Raw genomic sequence first — 22,663 nt, 5'->3', positions numbered from 1 at the left:
CTTTTCATTTTTAAAACACCTCATTCTCTTCCAGCCTTCTTCTGTGAGGTATTTCTAGTTGCCTTCTCAATGCCCAGAGTGTGGATTGTAGGACACAGCCTTGGTCAAAGGAGTATGATAGAAAGAGTAGCATTGACAGGGACCTGGGTTTGCCAAATGTGGAAATTACTTAGATTGGCCAGAGAGGATTAAAGTGGCATCAGTTGTTGTCTTTGGTAAAAAGCATTAGAGCTTGCCAACCCCCCTCAACACATGATTTTGCACTGTGGTGGTAATGACCTGGGCAAACTTACTGGGGTAGGACTGGAAATCCTAATGAAGGATACCTTTACACAATTCATGGCAACTTTTACTCACAGTGTCTTGGTATTCTCTAACATATGTCAAAGGCAGAAATGGAAAAGGTCAAACAAATGCAGTCCACAGATAGGCAAAGCAAGGAAAGATGTTAATAAACTGTTTCTGTGTATGAATGGGTGCCTTAGGATTGGAGTGGGTCTGTGACTTGGTGCGTAAGTCTCAGGGTGGGTCTGTGAGTGGTTGCATACGTGTCTAAGTTGGTCTATGACTGGGTGCATGACTGTCTGAGTGGGTCTATGAGTGGCTGCATAAGTGTCCCTCTGCCTCTGTGACTGGGTGTATGTGTGGCTGAGAGGCTATCTGAGTGAGTTTATGAGAGTCTAAGTGGGTTAGTGAGTCTATCAATATATTTCTTTTAAAGATATTCGTGAATTCATCACAAAGCTACCTGGGAGGCTGTACTGAGTGTAGCAACATATTTGCGAATATCCACATTGTAGAAACAAAAAAGCGTTTCCATGTATTAAATGCCTAACCTGCCACACAAACACTTTTCTATTTCACCCATGGAGTCAGGGTATGTCCACCCTGACCCATAATGCCACCTCACACATTTTTTATCATCCTCATTTGAACCCCAAAGACCATTTACTATTATAGAAAGTGGTGGCCACAACTTTCAGATCAGGTTTCGGCCAGCCAAGGAGAGCGTACCTTCGGCTCGAGGGTTAACAAAATTGCCACAAGTGGATTTGCAAATTTGCAAATTTGCCAGAAATACAAATTTGGTTTTCTTGTAATACTTCAAAAACTACTGAACAGATTTACACCAAATAACAAAAAGCACTCTTTCTGGACGAAGAGCTATGTTTCTGCCAAATTTGGTGTAATTCTGTCCACCAGTTTGGGCTGTAATCATGTCTAAAATCTGTAAGGTAATTAAAATGGGAAATACACTTTTTTTGCACCCCTCCCCATTTTTCTCAGCCCTTGCTTGATGAATCCCCCGACACCTCACATGCACAACAAAATTCTTCATACTTTCCTTTCCAAAATATACACATTATAAAAATAAAAATATATTCCCCTATGAACCACATATCCCAAACATTTTAACTCATTTTAAAATAATAAGAAAACATATAGCATAAACTATGATATTAAATACAACATTATTTTAAGCAACAGTATTATTAACAATGAGATTTAAACAAATTTTAAAAATATTCATATGGCAGTGTACAACTTCCATCTATACCACACCATTTGAAGAAGTTGTCTCTGGGACTCACAAAACTTGTAAGTTTTATTACTGCTTTCTTTTACTTTTAAGTTAATTAAATAACCATTGTCTATTCATTGAGTAATTAGTTTAAACACAAATGGACCTACATTGTCCCATTGAATATTTACGGCCTGAACCTCAACCACACTGAACACAATAAGAGAAGGTAGAAAAGTAGTAATGGTGCAGACACTGACCATGCTCTGACTCAGTGTTAGTTAGTGTATTAATGAACTGTACCAGTTCGTTAAAAGGCATTGTCTTTCATATTTCTTTGTTCCTTTAACAGGCTTCTCTGCACTGCATCGTCCGTTGTCATTTTTTGGTGGCACCATCACAGGACCAGCATACAATCTGTATTTAGAAGTAGAAACTGTTGAAAGAATTGTGGTGGTCATTACAACACTGGCGGTCGGTGTTAAAGCGGTGGTAAGACCGCCAACAGGCCGGCGGAAAAAAAAATGGAATTACGACCGTGGCAGAAACCGCCAGCAAAGACAGCCACTTTAACACTCTGACCGCCACGGCGGTACAAACAAACAGCGCGGCGGTCACCGCCAACAGACAGGCGGGAGACAATGTACCACCCACAGTATCACAGCCTATCAATCAGCCACCTTTTCTGGGGTGGATTCACCGTGAACAAAAACACAGCGGAAACAGGACTTCGAAGGGAAAACGCTCACCTCTGCACACCCCACGAGGAACCAGGACGCCATGGAACCAGAGCTCCACATTTTTCCAGCCTTTATCTTCGTGCTCCTCTACCTGGAGCACGAACGCTGGTGGCGAAGACCACGGTGAGTACTGCACCTACGACACAGGGGAGGGAAAAAACAGTGACACACACACGCAACACCCCCACCCCCACCCTCACCCACGACAACACACACACTAATACAGCATGATACATTACAGTTACAACCCAACCCCTCCGGAAGAATGCAAAGACAAAAGGAAATGAGGTGAACAATTGTAATATATTAAAATTCAGTAGTCAAATAATATACATACACTATTTACAAATATATACACCAAGAATATTAGTCCAAGGTATTCCACCCTTAAAGTCCGTGGACCACTGGGCCCACACTGCATGAGCGAGGCCCACACAAGATACCCGAACATGACGGAGAGAACACTGCAGGGGCATCAGATAGAAATAAAACAGGCACCTCAGGGGGAAGGGAAAGGGAGGCACCTAAGCCGGTTGAGTGCACGACGCCAAATCCACAAGGGGGCCCCATGCCCACTGTTCAATAGTGGGGAGTGCAAAGCCACAGTCTCTCAAGTCTCTACAGTGGGTGGTTTTCCCACTGCCATGTCCTGGGGAGTGCAAAGCCACAGTCTCACAAGTCTCTACAGTGGGTGGGTTGCCCACTGTTCAATCCTGGGGAGTGCAAAGCCACAGTCTCTCAAGTGGATAACAGTCTCCACTGGTTCTGGAGGGGGCTTGGTGCCCAGAGTGCTTCATCCTGCCAAGGACAGAGGTAGTGGATGTAAATCTCCACTGGTTCTTGAGGTTGCTTTGTGCCCAGAGTGCTTCATCCTGCCAAGGACAGAGGTAATGGATGTAAATCTCCACTGGTTCTGGAGGGGGTCTTGTGCCCAGAGTGCTTCATCCTGCCAAGGACAGAGGTAGTGGATGTAAATCTCCACTGGTTCTGGAGGGGGCTTGGTGCCCAGGGTGCTTCATCATGCTTCTGGCGGCCTCAGTAGCGTCAGTGCTTTTGGCGCTCATGGGCCTGCAGTGCTTGTGGCGGCGGTGTCTTTGGCAGCGGTGCTTGTGGTGGCGGTGTCTTTGGCAGCGGTGCTTGTGGCGGCGGTGTCCTTAGCGTCCTTGGCAGCGGTGCTTGTGGCAGCGGTGTCCTTGGCAGTGGTGCTTGTGGCGGCGGTGTCCTTGGCAGCGGTGATTGTGACGGTGGTGTCCTTGGCAGCGCTTCAGCTGCTGGCGGTCCTGTCTTGGGCAGCGGGGCTGCTGGTGGTCGTCTCCTGGGCAGCGGGGCTGCTGCTGGCGGTCCTGTCTGGGGCAGTGGGGCTGCTGACAGTCACGCCCTGGGCAGCGGGGCTGCTGCTGGCAGTCCTGTCTGGGCCAGCGGGGCTGCTGGCGGTCGCCTCCTGGGCAGCGGGACTGCTGCTGGCGGTCCTGTCTGGGCCAGCGGGGCTGCTGGCGGTCGCCTCCTGGGCAGCGGGGCTGATGCTGGTGGTCCTGTCTGGGGCAGGGGGGCTGCTGGCGGTCGCCTCCTGGGCAGTGGGGCTGATGCTGGCGGTCGTGTCTGAGCCAGCAGGGCTGCTGGCGGTCGCCTCTTGGGAAGCGGGGCTGATGCTGGCGGTCCTGTCTGGGCCAGCAGGGCTGCTGGCGGTCTTCTCCGCCGTGCTGATCTTCCCAGACTTGCCGGGTTTCTTGTGCCCCTTCTCCACCTTGGAAGGTGTCGCAGCTGACTCCACACTCCCACCTGTACCCCTGGGAGCGGCTTTGGTGGCTGTTGTCTTCCCCTTCTCCCGCCGGGCACTAGCCAACTTTTGATGCTTGACATGTGGGGGACTGTCCGTGCTGTGGCTCCTTGCCACACTGGCTGCCCTGCTGCCTGGTGCACTCCAGAATTCGGTGACTACTGGCACGACTGGTCCCGCCGATGTTGTGGCTGAGGTGTTAGGTTGGGACCTGGAGAGTTGGGCCCTAGGAGACTGACGGGGTGGGGGAGGTGAGGGAAAGAGGTCAAGGGTGGACAGGAAAAGTTTCTTAGTAACACTGGGACGGGTAGATGGAGGGGGTTTGGGAGTGGAGGAAGAGGTTGTGGTTGCAGGACATGTACGTTTGGTGACTTTGGGTGAAGGTGCATACGGTGGAGGCTGTCGTGAGGTGGATGGCTGTTGGGTGGGTGTGTGCCTGCGTTTGTGTACCTTGGGAGGTGGCGTCACAGACACACTGGGAGAGGACACAGGGAATGTGTGAATGGTAGTGGGGGTGGTGACTGCACATGAGCGGGGTGTGGTGGTGGGTGTGCTGGTGATGGAAGTAGTGGCTGTAGATGTAGTGCATGCAGGTGTGAGTGGAGACGAGACTGGGAGGGAGGAGGGAGACACAGTGGAGGCAGTGGATGTTGGTGTGTCTGCATGTGTGTGATACTTGTGTGAGTGCCTGTGGGATGTGTGGTGCTTATGATTGCCTGAGCTTCCTTTGTGTGTTGAGGTGTGTGCATGCTGGTCTGATGGTGTGCTTGGGGTAGGCGGAGGTACAGGGGATTGGGTCTCGGTGGAGGAAGTTGGAGGGGGGAGGCTAGAGACGGGAACAATGGCTGCCATCAGTGCTGAGGCCAGAGTCTGAAAAGCTCGCTGAAGGGCTGCCTGACCAGAATGAATGCCCTCCAGGAATGTACTGGTTTGTTGCAACTGCCTCTCTACACCCTGGATGGCATTCAAAATGGTAGACTGCCCAACAGTGACTGACCTGAGGAGGTCAATGGCCTCCTCACTGCAGCAGCAGGGGTGACTGGGGCAAGGGCTGAGCTGCCTGGGGCAAAGGAGATGCCCATCCTCCTGGGTGAGTGGGCACGGGGCAAAGGCTGAGGCGCTGCTGGGAGGGCGGTACTGGAGGGGGGGTGGCGGCTGTACCTGTAGATGCGGGGGGCACAGATGGGCCCACCAACACAAGGGAGCTCCCATCAGAGGACGAGTACGTATCACTGGTGTCAGCTCCTGTCCCCGCCATGGAGCTCCCCTCGCCCTCCGTCCCACTGGTGAAATCAGATTCCTTAGTGTCGCCTTCCAGGGCCATGTGGGATGCAGCTCCCTCCTACTCCGGTGCCCCTGCTCCTCCGCCTGATGATGCTAATGCACACATGTACAGGGAAACCACAAAAAGGGAGGGGGAGACTGAAGAAAGACATGTTGAGTGTATGCATTAGCACTACCGCTGACACAGAAGCCCCCTGCACTGCGCCGCACTTGGGGTCCACTATTCAATCCCTGGGACATGGCCTACAAGGCTATGGCCGATATCTGCACACATGGATGTCACAGGAGCCTGACTAGGTGTAGTTGGCACTGTACCCAGGTGGGGTGGGGCGCCACAGGGCCTGCCTTAAGAAGGGACCTTGCCTACTAAACTCGCCCTGGCCTAGGGGAACCCACAGGCCACCTCCCCCACCCAGACACCTCCACTGCGCGCTGAATCAGCAGAATGAGAGTGTAGTCACCCCCTTGTTGCTGCTGTGATGCACGCCAGGATCCTGAACATCAGGGGGGTCATGGTGTGACGGGCACCCCTCCCACGTAGAAAGGCCATCCCCAGCTGGGCCTCTGCGGTCTTCTTGCTCCAGCGGCGAATGTCCTCCCATCTTTTACAGCAGTGGGTGCTCCGTCTGTGATAGACCCCCAGGGTCCGGACGTCCTTGGCGATGACATGCCAAATATCCTTCTTCTGGTGGGCGCTGACCTACATGAATTGTACAGGGGAAAAAGAGAAGTTATTACCAACTGCACCATCACAGTCATTGGCCCGAATCCCTATCCTTGCCATGTGGCACATGCACTCACCATCGTTTCATGCGCGCATCATTCTCCCCCCTATCTTTCATCCACACCACTCCGCACAGGCATTGCCCATACAGCATGCTCACAGTGTACTAACCTGTTTGTCTGGAGGACCGTAGAGTAGCATGTACTGGGGGAGGACCCCATCCACGAGTTTCTCCAACTCCCCGTGCTGAAGGCAGAGGCTCTTTCCCCAGACGCGCGAGCCATTGTCTCTTCCAGACTGAGGTCATAGCAGCACTTGCAGTGGAGGTCCTCTCCTGTCGAAGATCAGGTATCGATTGATTGAACAGATAGAAAATGGCGGTCACGTCCGCGGCGGTGCATACCGTCATCGCTGGCGTACATCGTCATTGTGGACAGGAGGCACCGCCACAAGACCACCACACCAGCACCCCACCCCCTACAGATGGAGAACCACCCCGCAAACGGTCCCTGAGATCCAGGACAAAGACAGAGAACGATGCCAAGACCCCCGCCAAGAAATGAGACCACCATGAATGTCATCCTTTTGTCCCACCTTGTCAGCCTGTCCATCCTCAAACTGCCCCAGCTCCACTTCCTATGTCCCTTTGGACAATGCACCTGTGAGACGAATAGACTGGACTCTGCCATGGACATTCCTCCACCATCACCCCTCACCATTTTACAACCCCCTCCAATATTGAGCACTTAAATAAACACCCTTAAAGCACAAAACAATCTGGAGTCTGTCTGATTTCGAAATAGTGTATTAGCAATTACAGTGACAAAATGCTCTTTCAATTGTAATGTCAACATACCTATGTCACACAGCTCTAGACCATGAGGAAACAAAGCAGATGTCACACAGTGGGACCCACATCTGTGAAATCGTAAGGGAAAGTGACAACTCAGTGACCATACACTGGGTGAAAAGGACAGACAGTAGATAGGTAGTAGTGTTAAAGTATATGTAGTAGGCAGGTCTGTCTTCTTACCTGTGTCTCACTGGAAGTATTGCAGGATCACAGAGTTCCTGTTGTCAATGTGCTCTTCTTCTGCTTCCTCGTCTTCGCTGTCCACAGGCTCCACAGCTGCCACAACACCTCCATCTGGACCATCCTCCTGCAGAAAAGGCACCTGTCGTCGCAAAGCTAAGTTGTGAAGCATACAGCAGGCCACAATGATCTGGCACACCTTCCTTGGAGAGTAGAATAGTGAACCACCTGTCAGATGGAGGCACCGGAACCTGGCCTTCAGGAGGCCGAAAGTCCGCTCAATTATCCTCCTAGTTCACCCATGTGCCTCATTGTAGCGTTCCTCTGCCCTTGTCCTGGGATTCCTCACTGGGGTCAGTAGCCATGAAAGGTTGGGGTAACCAGAGTCACCTGCAAATATCGAGGGACAACTGTGAGACATACACCAACCCTTAGGGACTCTACCATACCCAGACACCTATGTAAACTGTGTTGGGACCTTGGGCTCACCTATTAGCCACACACAGTGCCCCTGGAGTTGCCCCATCACATAAGGGATGCTGCTATTCCTCAAAATGTAAGCGTCATGCACTGAGCCAGGATACTTGGCATTCACATGGTAGATGTACTGGTCTGCCAAACACACCATCTACACATTCATCAAATGGTTGCTTTTGCGGTTTCTGTACACCTGTTCATTCCTGCGGGGGGGACAAATGCCACATGTGTACCATCAATTGCCCAATGATGTTGGGAATATGTCCCAGGGCATAGAAGTCACCTTTCACTGTGGGCAAATCCTCCACCTGGGGGAAAATTATGTAGTTACGCATGTATTTCAGCAGGGCAGACAACACTCTGGACAACACGTTAGAGAACACTGGCTGTGACATCCCTGATGCCATGGCCACTGTTGCTTTAAAGGACCCACTGGGCAGGAAATGGAGTACTGACAGGACCTGCACTATAGGGGGGATTCCTGTGGGATGGTGGATATCTGACATCAGATCTGGCTCCAACTGGGCACACAGTTCATGGATTGTGGCACGTGTAGGTGATAATGTGGCACGTGTAGGTGATAATGATGTGTCTGTCTTCCATTGTCGACAGGTCCACCAGGGGTATGTATACCAGAGGATGACGCCATTCTCCTCCATAGGGCACGTCAGCTGGGGCAGATGCCCCAGCTGACGTGCCCTATTGAGGACAACGGTGAGCAGAGGGTAATACACCACATAGGTTTCACAAGGATGTTTAGAACAAATGTGATGTAATCGGTGTTTTGCGCTGTATGTCCGACCCAAAAGTGCTGTGACGCAGTTAGGTGCCCTGCCATGTGGCCCCCTGAAATGGCGGCTGCCTGACCTGTAAGGAGGGACAAGGGGAAATGAGGTAACTGCGCTGGCGTTGTGCAGCGTCGTGGTAAACGGACGAAGACCGCAATGCAATTCAGCATTGGTTATCATTGGGCCCTATGGGTTCCAGGAGCCAATGAGGATGTACGCCGGCGGTGACGGTACGCACCGCTGCGGACGTGACCGCCATTTTCTATCTGTTCACTCACTTGATACCTGACCTTCAACAGAAGAGGACCTACACTGCAAGTGCTGCTGTGACGTGAGTCTGGAAGTGACAATGGCTACATTGTCTGGGGAAAGGGCCCCTGCCTTCACTGCGGAGGAGTTGGAGAAATTGGTGGATGGGGTCCTCCCCCAGTACATGCTACTCTACGGTCCACCAGACAAACAGGTGAGTACACTGTGAGCATGATGGATGGGACATGAATGTATGGAGTGGCGCCGATGGAAGATAAAGGTGAGGGGTGGGCAAAGGCAAGCATGTGAGGATGGTCAGTGTATGTGGGCCAGGGTGGGAGGTTGTGGCCAATGAGTAAGAATAACCGGACGGGGGAGTAAAATCCATTCTTACTTTACTTTTCCTCTAGCTCAGCACCCACCAGAAGAAGGGTATTTGGCGTGCCATCACCAAGGAAGTGCGGACCCTGGGGGTCTACCATAGACGAAGCACCCACTGCCGCAAAAGATGGGAGGACCTGCGCCGCTGGACCAAGAAGGCGGCGGAGGTCCAGCTGGGGCTGGTCTCCCAACGTGGAAGGGGTGCCCGTCGCACCATGACCCCCCCGATGTACCTGATCCTGGCGGTGGCATATCCAGAGTTGGATGGGCGCTTGAGAGCATCACAGCAGCCACAAGGGGGTGAGTACAGTCTCATGCAGCTGACTCTGTGCGCTTTATGAGGTTTCTGGGTGTGGGAAGTGGGCTGTGGGTTCCCCTAGGCCAGGGCAAGCGTGCCAGGATAGATCCATTGTTAGGCAGGCTCAGTGCCAGTCCAACCCCAAAAGTGGTAGTGGCCCTCTACAGCCTGTGGGTTCCAGGTGTGCATCAAATGAGTCTAGGCAAAGTCCCCCATGGGTATGTGATTTTCCCCTGAACTGTTAGTGCATGCCCTAGTGCATAGGGCTGCTCCCTCTATGTTGTGTCAGCCAACGGTGGCGCTGTTGCAGGCATTGACCATGTGTCTCCTCTGTTTCCCCCCCCCCTTTTTGTTTTGTCACCCTGTCCTTGTGTGCATTAGCATCATCTGGCGGAGGAGCATTGGCACCGGAGCAGGAGGGAGCTGCAACCCACATGGCCCAGGAGGGTCAATGTACGGAGTCTGAAGGCACCTCTGGGACAGAGGGCGAGGGGAGCTCCACAACGGGGACAGGAGGAGACACCAGCAACAGCGACTCCTCCTCTAATGGGAGCTCCCTTGTGGTTGGGGTCACCTCTGTGCCCACCACAATAACAGGTACAGCCCCCACCCCTCTTACCAGCACCGCCCTCCCAGCAGCCCCTCATCAAGTTTTCCGTGCCCGCTCACCCAGGAGGGTGGGCATCTCCATTGCCCCAGGCACCTCAGGCCCTGCCCCAGTCAGCCCTTCTGTCCTCAGTGAGGAGGCTATTGACCTCCTGAGATCCCTCACTGTTGGGCAATCAACCATTTTGAATGCCATCCAGGATGCCAAGAGGCATTTGCAGCAAACAAATGCATACCCGGAGGGCATTCATTCTAGCGTGGCAGACCAACAGAGAGCATTTCAGGCTCTGGCCTCAGCACTGATGGCAGCCATTGTCCCTGCATCCAGCCTCCCCCTCCAACTTCCACTATCCAGACCCAATCCCCTGTACCTCAGCCTATCCAAAGCACACCATCAGACCAGCATGCACACTCATCAACACACAAGAGTGGACATGGCAAACATAAGCACCACACATCCCACAGGCACTCACACAAGCACCATCCCCATGCAGACACACCAACATCCACTGTCTCCACTGTGTCTCCCTCCTCCACGTCCTCCTCCTCCCTCCCAGTCTCGTCTCCACTCACAACTGCATGCACTACATCCTCAGCCACTACCTCCATCACCAGCACACCCATCACCACACACCGCTCACGTGCAATCACCACTCCACTACCATGCACACGTCCCCTGTTTCCTCTCCCAGTGTGTCTGTGAGCCCTCCTCCCAAAGTACACAAACGCCGCCACACACCCACTCAACAGCCATCCACCTCACCACAGCCTCCAGCCCATGCACCCTCACCCAAACTCAGCAGACGTACACCTCCTACAACCACTACCTCTTCCTCCACTCCCAAACCCCCTCCATCTTCCCATCCCAGTGTACCTAAAAAACTTTTCCTGGCTAACATTGACCTCTTCCCTACACCTCCCCCCGTTCTTTCCCTAGGGCCAGGATGTCTAGATCCCAGCCCAGCACCTCAGCCACAAAATCCTCGAGCACTGTAGTCCCTTCAAGTCCAGTAACATCGCAGGCCGCACCAATCAGAGCTGCCAGTGTGCCACCTAGTGAGGCCAAGGATCACCCTAATCCGCCACCTGCCAAGGTGAAGAAGGCGGCAACATTCCGTATGGAAAAGCCACACCAACCACCCAGCAAGGCCTCCTCCAAGACAATAGAGGACAGTGCCAAGGTCCCAGCAGCGACTTCCAAGGTGGGGAAGGGACACAAGGCTAAAGGGAAGTCAGCTCAGGGCACGGAGCCTCCGGGTGAGGGACTGGTGACACCCTTCTGCAAGACAGAACAGCAATCTGTACAGCGGTGGCCACCGCCACAACCACCGCCACCTGCACCGCCACGTGCACCGCCACCTGCACGCCCTCCTCCACCGCCACCTGCACGCCCACCTGCACGTCTGCTGTCTCTGCTACAATCTCGAGCATCATCCCCAGTGGGCAGTCATCCGAGACTGCAGGAGACATCCTGGTGTCTCCCTCCACAGGTGCTGACACATGCACCACCGCCAGCATCTCCGCCGCTGGCACTGCCGCAACCACCGCCACCTGCCCCGCAACGTGCTCAGACAGTGCCACCACAGCCGACATGAACATCATCCCCAGTGGGCAGTCGTCCGAGGCTCCAGGAGATGTCCTGGACCCTGCACAGAGTACATAAGGCACCACAACCAGCACTGGCAGTACCATCAGTTGGCTGGCTATGTCGCCGCAGGGTGGAGTGTGTCTCTGCCTCCATGGAGTATCAAGCTACCTGTTCCCAGGATATCTGTTGGCTCTGACACCCAGGTGCGGGAATGGGAACTGCCACACACCAGGTGCAGCACTCTGGGCACCAGGCCCCTCCAGAACCATTGGAGAACAGCATCCACTCACCCAGTCCTTGGCAGGATGAAGCACTCTGGGCACTTACCCCCCTCCAGAACCAGTGGAGAACAGCATCCACTCACCAGTCCTTGGCAGGATGAAGCACTCTGGGCGCTATGCCCCCTCCAGAACCAGTGGAGAACAGCATCCACTACCCCAATCCTTGGCAGGATGAAGCACGCTGGGAACTAAGCCCCCTCCAGAACCAGTGGAGAACAGCATCCACTCACCCAGTCCTTGGCAGGATGAAGCACTCTGGGCACAAAGCCCCCTCCAGAACCAGTGGAGAACAGCATCCACTACCACAGTCCTTGGCAGGATGAAGCACTCTGGGTGCTAAGCCCCCTCCAGAACCAGTGGAGAACAGCATCCACTCACCCAGTCCTTGGCAGGATTAAGCACTATGGGTGCTAAGCCCCCTCCAGAACCAGTGGAGAGCAGCATCCACTACCCCAGTCCTTCGCAGAATGAAGCACTTTGGGCACAAAGCCCCTCCAGAACCAGTGGAGAGATACATCTACTGGAGAGACAGTGGCCTTGCACTCCCCAGGACCAAGCAGTGGGCAAACCACCCACTTGAGAGACTTGTGAGACTGTGGCTTTGCACTCCCCAGGACCAAACAGTGGGCAACCCACCCACCTGAGAGACTTGTGAGACTGTGGCTTTGCACTCCCCAGGACCAAACAGTGGGCAACCCACCCACCTGAGAGACTTGTGAGACTGTGGCTTTGCACTCCCCAGGACCAAACAGTGGGCAACCCACCCACCTGAGAGACTGTGGCTTTGCACTCCCCAGGAGCAAACAGTGGGCATGGAGCCCCCTCGTGGAGCAGTGGCGTCATCCCATCATCCAGCTGAAGTGCCCCCCCTCCCCTTCCCCCTGAGGTGCCTGTTTTGTTTCGACCTGATGCCCCTGCAGTGTTCTCTCCGTTTTGAGGCAGGTATCATGTGTGGGCTTTGCCCATGCATTTTGGGACTACTGGTCCACGGACAATGAATGAAACACTATCCGGACTTGTGTAGTTGCTGTACATATTTGTATATAATGATCTGCTACAGACCTGTTTCCCTATCTGGATTTTCGATGATTACACTCGTTAAACTCATTTCATTTTGTCCTTGCGTTCTTCCAGAGGGTTACGGGGTGTATACGTAATGTTGCTGCATGTATTTGTGTGTATGGTGTTGGGGGTGAAGGTGGGGGTGGGGGTGGTGGTGTTGCGTGTGTGTGTCACTCTTTTTTTCCTCCCTCTCCCCTGTGTGCGAGGTGCAGTACTCACTGTGGTCGTCGCCGCCATCTTTGATGTTCCTGGTAGAAGAGGAGGTAAACCAACTTTGGTAGCACCTGTAACTTGGGCTCCATGGCGTCCTGGTTCCTGGTTGGGTCTCGAGAGGTGAGTGTTTTCCCTTCTGTGACCTGTTTCCACCGTGCTTTTGATGGCATTGGTACCACCCCCGAAAAGCTGGCAGATTGGTGCCTTGTAATACAGTGGGCGATACATTGTCTTCCGCCTGTCTGTTGGTGGTTACTGCCGCAGTGTTTGTTTCTACCGCCGTGGCGGTCGGAGTGTTGAAGTGGCTGTATCTGTTGGCGGTTTCCGCCATGGTCGTGATTCCCTTTTTTTTACTGCCGGCCTGTTGGCGGTATTACCGCCGCTTTAACACCGACCGCCAGGGTTGTAATGAGGGCCTAAATCATAAAGGCAGACAAAAACATAATGAAATACATCCTATGGCCCACATTCTGAACACCTAAACAAGATGTCTGTCAAGTAAAACTATAGTCATAAAGTAGAGAAATTGAAACCAAGTGTTGGCAAGAAATCCAAAGGAAACAATCATAGTATATTAGCTCAACTGATTCTCGTGTAAAGGGGGAGAGAGCAGTGTTTGACGCTATCCTTATTGTGATGAAATGTCCAAGAATAAAGAGGAGTGTAATCCACTATGTTAACATGCCTAGCGACAAACCCTGGAAAGGTATAGTGATCCCAAAATCTGAAGTGAAAAGACAAATGTGAAGAGTGAACATCACCAAGTGCAACCACACATCCCCATTGTGAGTATGCTAAGGAGAGATGCAAGAAAATGTCCATAAGGAAGGAAAAGACATACCCTAAGCAGAAAAGTGCTGAGTAAATCATGTATACTGCAGAAAACTCCAGGAAGCAAAAACATATAAAGAAAACATGAGGACCGAATGCCCAGTAAAATTTGGGAATCATAAAAACAAGCATCCCATACAGACAGATACAATTCTGAAATCATACTCACATGAGACATGGTTGAATGTACTTGTCAATAGGTAAAGATGCCTTCGAGGAAGTAGGAGTGTGGACATAACGAGGAGGGTGTCCCATATCAATCAGGTATGTCCGTGAGCTAATCGTGCAATGTTACGGATAGTAGTTTTTACCCCAAGATTCCAGCTTTGGAAGTTTCTTTTTGAAAAACAAAAATGTTTGCTGAGCAGCCACATGAAACATGGTGGACGCTCAGCTAACTTACAATACCTTCAAGGGAGACTCGTGACAGCGGCTCCTCTAAAGGCAAAAAGATTTTGCCTGATTGGCAGGACTTTTAATTATGGTGGTTTGCATTCTGTCAGTGCAGCAGAATTCATGCTTTTACTGCTCTAGGGCATGGAATAGAGCACTCCAAAGCCTAAATAGCCCCATAAGCCTCTGCCCACAATGCATGCATTTTATAAAGAATGCCATACACAATTAGTCTGTTTATTTCATCTACAATAAGCACACCAAGAAATCAGAGTGTAGTCTGAACACCAGTTATTTACTTAGACTTGAGAAACAAATGCATCTCTATAGGTAAAGTTGAAGGCTCCAGCAGTGGAAACGATGGTCTGAACCTGATTCTAAATAAATCAGGTGATCTGTCATTTTGGCAGACAGGGCAATCCTTATCCTTTGTGGTGGAGTATCCTGTTCAACAAACACTAAATAAAACATAAGTCATCAGTTTTATTTCTGAAAAGTGGTGTTGCCGAGAGGAGTGGAAAGAGTATTTTAAAGGTTTGTGGCTTGAATCAAAGAAGCACAACTTCATGTTCTGACTGTGTATATGTGATATTTGTTTAGAGCTGCCATCTGAAGAACACAGTAATTTGGTCAAGATTATACAGTCTAAAGCAGATAAACTGAAATAATATGCTTAAAATAAGCTGTGGCTACACAAGGCACCTTACATGAGACCCAGTACTTCACTGATTGTCGGTTTTGGTACATTCTACCATAGTTACTGAAACCAAAAAGCAACATTGCAGTAAACTCCCTTTCTTCTACACTGAGTCTATATCTTGTTAAATCTTCTCATCATCTCCTCAACCCTTGGGACCTCAGCGACAGAGCAGATGTTATGATACCTCAATTATTTTTTCCACTGTCTACTCCAAAGCTCCTAATGCCTGTGAGAAGAGGAGCAAGGGAGAGTGACTATCTGCCACCACAAATGTAATTTTAATTTCACTCAGGCCTAGTGAGCTCTAATGGAGGTCAATGTAGGTGATAAGATACTATAGATTAATTCGGAGGTTTGCACAGTAGGAGCACCATCGTACACTGTTGGTGCTCATGATCCCTCAAAATCTGTGGTTCTCTGACACTATTTAGAGTCATGGAAAGTGATGAATTATGCTGTTGCATTCGAGAGTGGCTCAGCTGGTATAAACCTTTCATCGGACAACCCACCCACCCCTGGGCCATAAGGTCAGAGTGATGGTCGTCCTGCCCTATTAGGTGAGGCAAGATGGTTCTAGGCATGGAAGTTGCTCAGTTAACACCATGGACGTTCATTTTTCATTTCCAAGAAACAAACCCCTGCCTTTATGGAAAATTCTAAATGTTGTTCTGTGGACTCATCACACATGGTGCCAGTTTGGAAAAACTTCACTAGCAGCTCCCTTGAAGGCACATAGATCCATGCCCACTTGGTGGGATCTCTATGTGAGGTGGGCAGACCTCTGCCTGTGGAGAGGATGACAAAGCCACCTCTGACCTGTCCGGGCAGCGGGCAACCTGCCAAGCTGTAAATGACTACATAGGTCTTTTTATAATCTATGTGAACTGAAAGAGTGAGTGAGGCTGAGAAAGAGGTGGAAGAGCATCAGATATGTCTTATGTAGCTATTAGGCACACAACTTGATGAACAGGGCATGCGTGGGTGAAAGGAGTCATTTATTCAAAAGAGGAAGCAAGCATTTGAATCTCTCTGTACCCTCTGACAGATGGATCCTTGGGGTCAGAAAATCTAGAGTTAAATGAGGGAGAGGGCCTTAAACATGTAAAATTGTAAATACTTAGAAAAGAAACAAAGGTTTAAGTTCACCTTCAGGGTTCCATAAGGCAGTGGTTCACAACCTGTGGTCCAGGGACTCCTCGGGGTCTGCGAAGCCTCCTCAGGGAGTCTGCACTTGCTCAGAAAATTAAATAATAGTAACAGAAGTGGCTAAATGTATAATTGAAAATTTTAAAACATACTGTAAATGTCAGAGGATTTGAAATTGGAAGCTACAAAATAAATTGGCATCTTCAGATTGATTTGTGGGAGCGGTGCAGGTGCATCACACAGAATAAAGTATGAACAATGTGTGGCTGCAATTACATTTTAAAAAGCTTCCTATTAAAATTAACATATAGTTTTGTTTGAAAATTAAATAAAATGTGTTATCATTTGTGTATGTGTTTGATGAATGATTGCTTCTTTCTTGTATGTGTATTTTTTGCTGTTCAAATCATCAACAATGTTTAGGCTGGGGTCCTTGGCTTCCAGTAATGGCTCTGGGGGAAACTGGGTGGGGGTCCCTGGATTCCAATAATGATTCAGTGGGGGTCCACAGAAGTCAAAAGGTTGGGAACCACTGCCATACGGTATCATATACAAATCATACTTCACATTAGCCATTCATGATTAGAACTAGAACATATTGATGCCCATAATCATATTGCTGACCATTGCCATGTGCCATTCCTAACTGATCTAATTGTAAATTTGATATCCAGGAAGACAAATGAAAAATATTGATTTATAGCCATAATTCTTTAAGCCATATGTGTTTATAAATAGGCTTTTATCCAATTAAACTAAAGCTCTCAATATGAATTAAGTAGTCTTGAAAATAAGAAAACTGTATCTGTACAATGACTAATGATGTGTTGTGCGTATGGATATTGCTAAGGTGGTGTCATATCCTATTAAGCAGAAATCCTAAGGCACCCCCTGAGGAGTATCACAACTTTGACCTCATAATTAAAAAAAAAAAATCTATTTGGGCAAGGATTTTTCTTTACTAAAATTGTTTCCTTGAACGCAAACTATGTATCATATAATCAATTAAAGGCTATGAGTGTTTTCTGATCATTTATTTTACCCCTCACTATGCAATCAAATTATTTCCTCTTGATAATTGTAGATCTTTTTGAAATGACAAAAAATGTGTACTCATTTGCGAACACTAATTGTATGTCTTTTTTGACACCATATGTCATAAACTTGAAGATGCTCCAGTAAAATCATACGTCAGCAGCCCAGCAAACACACTTAATGATCGCTAACAACTATATGAACAATTACAATTAAACAATATGAGGTACATTACCAAGAGTTGTAAACAATCCAGGCGAGATGCTGCTCCTGGTTCACCATAGCACACCATGTGAAGAGCTGTATTACCGTCAGCATCAGTCCAGTTTATATCAGCACCGTGAATCAGCAATAACTAAAACAGAAAATATATTATGTTGGGTTGCTAACGGTATACAACATTGTTTGTATTTTACATTGCTGTAAAAGGTACTACTTGACCTGTTTGTTGAATAACATACACAAGACCATAAAATCTTGAGGTGCCTAGTAAAATGTCCAGAGACATTTGTACGACCCAAAAATGATGACTTCTCCCTCCCACCAGGAGCAGGAAAATCAAAATTGTTACAGCCACATTATTGGTCATTGGTAGCTTTTCACTCTTTTAGTTGTTCTTCTCATCTACTTGAGGCCACTACCTCAGGACATTACAGATTACTAACTGCAGTACCAAATGCAGAGTAGCAATATCCAGTTTTGCATCTGAATTAGGAACAATGCCAGATTAGCAACTTTAATTAGTGTTTAAGTAGACTTCCTTGTTTTAAGTTATGGTCCAGCAACCTCAATGAAGCAATGAGTGGGTCCACCACAATGTAAGTTTGAACCAACATCTTTTGATCCTACCACTTTCCCTTAGCATTAAATCCAAAGACAGTGGCCCTCATTATGACCCTGGCAGTCTTAAGGCCACAAGGGTCATGGTGGCAGTTGGACAGACACCAATGCAGCGGTCCGACCAGCACATTATGACCGCGGCAATAGTGCTGCGGTCGGACTGCCAGCACTGCCACTTTTCCTCCACAGGATGGTGTGGAGGTGATGGTGGTCTTAATCAGCCAGGGCAGCCCTGTTCTGTTGATTACTACTACATTCTCCACCAGCAGTTTCATAGTGTGGGCAATGCAGGGGCCCCCTTGGCCAACCCAGTTGCAAAGTGCACTGCTTTGCAGACATTGAACTTTGCAACTGGTGTTGGTACACCCTATAGACTACAGCATTGCTGCCGGCTCTATTACGAGTCGGTGACAATGCTGTAGGCCAATTCCTGCTGCACCAGCGGCATCAACCTACCTGTCGGGACTTCGGTGGATGGGCTTTTCCGTCCGCCAAAGTCGTCATAACCCCCAGTGTGATGAAACATTACAAGTCATCTTGATAGGGACCCTAGTAAATTCCATCAGTAGCTCTATCCTCTCACCCAGCAAAAGAACTTCAGCAATAGAACTGTGACCACCCTTGGTATATGACACTACACATGGGTGAGCAGCAGATCCTGTGATGCAATCATCCAGCGGTGGGTGAGGGCTCAGCATCCTATAAACCAACCGAGTCATGACCTCTTAACCCAACACCTGATGTTCAGTATGTGCCATCTTGTTCAGGTTTGTTTTGATGAAGACATGCTGTATAGGATTGAATGGCAGAAACATAGAGCCCTTGGCAAGTTAAGCTTTATTTACACTGGTCTCAGTAATTAGTATAAAAAAGCCATTGACAGAAAGTCAAAAGATTCAGACATACTCTTCACATGGCATATTAAAGCAGAGTCACAAAACACCAACAACAAACTGATGATTCTGAAAGGGTTCATACCACTCCTACAACTAACCTACAAAGGTAAGTAAGTAACAGAAGACTGTTGTACTTTCATTTAAACCAAGACCCAAGGAAATTAAATCCAAAATCTAGGCCTGCAAAACCATAAGGCTAGTATATGCATGAAACTTTAGCAATCCATTTAGCTCTAAACATTCTCCACTAGGTCTTCTTTAAGCAATGCAGATTCCTTCACGTTTTTATATAGTGTCTACATTGCCACTGCATCAGAAGTTCAAGAACATCTGAAGAAATTGGTTCTTTTGTACACACCTGACCATACTCTGAAATCAAGTTAAATGAGGCATATTACTGAGGCCTGGTTCAGCCTTAGGAAATCTGTGGGCAGAGCCATCAGAATTCTCAGCCCTCGCACCTGAAATTCCTTGAGTCACAACTGAGGGATAAAGTCTGTCTGCGATCATATGTAAAACACCCTGCTCAAACCAAAACTGTTTTAATATCTCTTCCTCCACTGACAAAGATGAAACAGTCCTCTTACGAGATCACATGCAGGTCTTCATCTATGGCTTCATAGTTCTGAGATAGATGACAAGTTGTTATCATATAAAACAATTAAAAAAAACTTTATAATTGAGTTCCCAAGTAAACACTGGACCTGCAAGTTTCCTAAAAATAATTATTGAAACATTCCTCAGTTACAATAAGACAATAATATTGTATTCATTACTTTTTCTTTAGCTAGTCACAGATGTCTTGGTCAAATTGGACCAAGATAGATCAAATAAACCTAGACCAGGATAGATTAAATCTTTTAAGCTGATGAGGAGACGTGTACAACACTGGTGGGTTTAAAGGAAGATACTCTCACAGTCTTTAAAGAAAAAAGAGGTAAAGTGATCCTAATGGAATAAATTGATTAAATTGCCAAAGAACATTGTTGATAGTTCTTGTTATATCAAATTACACACTAATCCGATTCTTGAGTTGCATGACAGAGGAACATTGCACTCAAAAAAATTGAAAAAAAGTAGAACGTGTTAATAAGGATTGATACAAATATCACATGTAACCTGTTGATCTGATGCTGTATTTGCATCTGAAGACATACTTTGATATGGCCAGAAGGCTAACTAATTTTAGAAGAATGTATTTCACGGTGAAAAACCTTGCACAACATAGTTACTTGCTTCTTCAAGTTTTTCAGACTTTAATTGCAGATCTGTGAGATTCCACTGAAATCTAAGAAATTGAAAGACATACCATGGAATATCCAATTTTTTACACACCAATACAGCAGATTGTGACTTTGGCACTATCAATTCTTTTTTGTTTAGTCATTCTGTTAATGTGAGAGCACCAGACCCTTCTAATCCTCTTAGAGATGTATGCATTTAATTTTTTATTTGTAGCACACCAAAGTATTTCAATTAGAAACTCTGTAGAAAAAGGCGATGAAGGTGCATGGGACAAGGGAAGATTGAATGGTTAAGACAGACCAAACATTAATTGAAATCAACAACCAACGAAGGCGCAACTTACAGTAATTCCTAAATGTGGCCAAATGAATAATTTGCGACTTGCAACATTATGATAATATATCATAGTGGTACTTTATCCCATCCACACATATTTCTGTGTCAAGGTGTTAGAACTGGGGGTTCTGGTTTTCAGAGTATGCACCCTGTACAAGCAGGAACTACCACTTCTAGCCAGGGTAAGCTAGATACATACTCAGAGATAACCTGTGCTCACCTTCTTGAAGCTTGTCACAGAGCAGGAAGGATTATCTAAAAAGGCAATGTGTAAAGTACAGTAATACAATGAAAATACCACAAAAAAAGACTCCACACAGATTTAGAAAAATAGAGAATATTTTTATGATTAAACCAAAACCAAAGTGACAAAAATAGAATAAGTAAAAGCGTAATTATGAATTTTGAAAGAATTAACTAAGCATAGCATTAAAAGGATACTTGAGGTCATCCTAGACCGGGGTAAATCCAAAGTTCAGGCTGACTGGGATAGAGGGCAGCTAGAAGGTGGCAGGGGCATTCTTGAGTCCAAAGAGCATTACACGAAATTGGTAATGACCCTCTGGAGTGGAGAAGGCTGACCTTTCCCTGGCACTGTCTGTTGAGGAGATCTGTCAGTACCCTGATGTAAGATCAAAGGTACTTAAGTACTCTTCAGCCCCTAACCAGTCATCAGCCCAGGAATGCGATGAGCATCTGTCTTAGTCACTGACTTTAGCCCTCAACAATCCACATAGAACCTCAGACACAACTTTCTCCTTAGAGGTCAAGAAGTCTGGGAGAGTGTCACTCTCCTTCTCCTCCTCATCTGTCACCAACAGCCTGGTGAGCTCAGACCTCTCAAAGTGGGGTTTGAGGCGATTGATGTGGAGCAGTATGTGGGGTTGTCTGGGGGTCTTAAAGTCCACAAGGTAGATGTCCTTACCCGTCTTCCCAATCACCTCATAGGGCACAGCCCACTAGTCTTGGAAGGCCCCAGGTTCCACAGGTTCCATAACACACACTTTCAGCCCAGTCTGAAATTCCACAGTGTTAGAATTTTGGCCATGCCACTCTTTGTTTACAGTCTGGCAGGCTTCTAAGTTGTCAGAAGCTTGCTTCCACAACTTAGCCACTTGCCTGATGAAGGCCAGCATGTAACTCACTACATCCTGGGGAGTCTTCCTGGGAGCTTGCTCCCTTCCTTACTTGACCAAACTCAGAGGCTCTCTGACAGGGTGCCCATACAGAAGCTAAAAGGGATTAAAGTTCACTCCCTTCTGTGGGACTTCCCTATAGGTGAACAACACGCATGAAAAAGTAAATAAAAAAGGTCAGTTTTAATACCCAGTATCATACATGATATTTAAATAGCTTTCTAATAAAAGCTGCTAGCTAGTACATGTAATAATCTTTATTGCATGTGGTTAATTTAAACAATTAACATTTTTCAAGAATAAAAGAACAAAGCATACAAAATAGGAGAAACCCTAGGCATAAAATAAGAACACACAGATTAAAACAGTACAGTGAGCTAAAACAATATTTCCAATGTCATTTCACTTTAGCATAAAAGATCAAACTGCTAGTGCAAAGGAGAAACTTATAAAAGCAATACAATAGATAGAAACTGTGATTCATCAAATTTGCCTAGCACAGAGGCCATTTAAAATGTTTTGAAGAAACACACATCACTAATCTACTAATTACAGAAGATGTCTCACAAGTGCTTGCACAGAAGATATAGCAGCAAATTATTCATTAAAACAGTCATCATCAGAATTACATCACACTAAAATCACTGATACGTGTTGGAGACAAATGTAGGCTGTTTAAATACTGACATTACTTCAAAAAAAGAAATAATTCACAAAGTGCCGGTGCAATGAACGAAGCAGCAAATATATCATTAAATGAATATCCTGGGGGCAATGGAAGTTAGAATGAGCCTACTGGGGGCATATCCCCAGTGAAGCCCCGAGACAACTGAATCCATTGATTGCAAGGGAGACTAATTTAGTCAGCAGGATGGTTAGAGAAGTATTGTCTGACTTGAAAGAAGCAATAATGGCCTGCCTCTAGGATCTCCCAATTTGTTCCACTCTCCCCGTAGCATGATTCTACGCTCATTCAGCAAAGCTGGGCAGAGGCCACCAACATGTTCGAGAGATTCTTCACATTAGCCACAGCCGCTACAGGAAGTTCCCTCCATGGATCGACACCAGCTTACAATGTGCTT

This window comes from Pleurodeles waltl, chromosome 4_1, assembly GCF_031143425.1.
Source record: "Pleurodeles waltl isolate 20211129_DDA chromosome 4_1, aPleWal1.hap1.20221129, whole genome shotgun sequence".
Lineage (NCBI taxonomy): Eukaryota > Metazoa > Chordata > Amphibia > Caudata > Salamandridae > Pleurodeles > Pleurodeles waltl.
The sequence above is the reverse complement of the archived record's forward strand: the minus strand, read 5'-3'. Positions refer to the sequence as shown.